Here is a 1334-nt window from a genome sequence, read left to right as displayed (position 1 = left end):
AATCACCAAGAAATACATTTATTTTATAGCATGCACCTCAGGAGCTGCAGAAATAAACATGTCTGAGAGAGAAGTCTGACTGTCTCAGGAAACAGTAAGAAGACATCAAATCCGAGAAACAGCTCTAAACTCCAAATGATAAATCTTTCTATCCACCAGCTCCATATTTCAGAGAGAAAATTAGGACAAATAATAGTTTGGCTAGTCTATCAATGTCCTTCCTCTTGCATCTATCATCTTGCTATACGAATTTTTGCAAGGACTTATAAGGATAACAGGAATGATTCTCCTCATCCTTCCCACAAGAAGCCTGTTTGCTTTGTGGATCCGAGGTGTGGATGTGAGATGTAAGATGTACTTCATGCCAGCACGGGGTCGTCCACGGTGACCTGCAGCACATCGATCACACGTGCATCACGTGCAGCAGCACGGCTGCTGGGACATGATCTGTACATCTCTGCACTTCCAGCAAATAATGGCAAACATTAGATGGTTCTTGAAATTGCATTTTTCTTCATAGCGAAGAGATTGTTAGAAACACAGAATGGGAGTAAGAAGTACTGCTGAAGAGCATATCAGAGGGAAGCATGACAATTCCTTGCTGTCGATTAGGCACCTTTCCGATCTACATGCAATCTCATGCGTACCTCAAACCCCTACCAGAGCATTTGGCACATACACCTACACCAAGGTCTTAGGAGTATCAAGGTCAAGTGTTAAATTTGACTTGGGTACTTCCAGCAAGAAGAGGGCACAGAGATAACTGCACACAGACACCGCTGGGTAAAGAGATGCCTTGGGGATCTCACACCAGTCTCTGCTCCCTCAGCAACATGGCTGTAAGGACGGACCCGCCTGATCGTCTGAGAAGTGACCACGCAGACTGCACAGGGAAATGGAGGCTCCTCTGAGGGTCATCTGCAGTGATCCGTACAACAGCTACTGCTGAAAAGCAAATGTTGAGATCTAGGTAAGCAGGAAACCGTGGCCTGGAGGTTATCAGAGTTGCACCACACACGAGGTTTATCAGGTCACTGTGACAACCCGGTGCACCGGAGTCTGGAATTTGCTGTAACGTCAAAAACAAATGAAGAGTTGTTCCCCTGGAGGAATTCTTGGTCCTGGATCACTGTCGAAGCCTGTTGAAGGTTTGAAAAGAAAACCAAGGAGCTTCCCACAACATCCCAAGACTCCAGCTGCTCACTGTAACATTTTAAAGCCAAAATCCCAGCTACCACAGTCGAGCCACTCCACTTCTCCACAAAATGCAGCTACCATCAAAGCAAAGTTTCCTTTTGAAAGCTACTGAATTCAGTAGATACCAAGAAAGCAAC

The sequence above is a fragment of the Meleagris gallopavo genome, assembly GCF_000146605.3.
Source record: "Meleagris gallopavo isolate NT-WF06-2002-E0010 breed Aviagen turkey brand Nicholas breeding stock chromosome 6 unlocalized genomic scaffold, Turkey_5.1 Chr6_random_7180001957520, whole genome shotgun sequence".
Classification (NCBI taxonomy): Eukaryota; Metazoa; Chordata; class Aves; order Galliformes; family Phasianidae; genus Meleagris; species Meleagris gallopavo.
The sequence above is the reverse complement of the archived record's forward strand: the minus strand, read 5'-3'. Positions refer to the sequence as shown.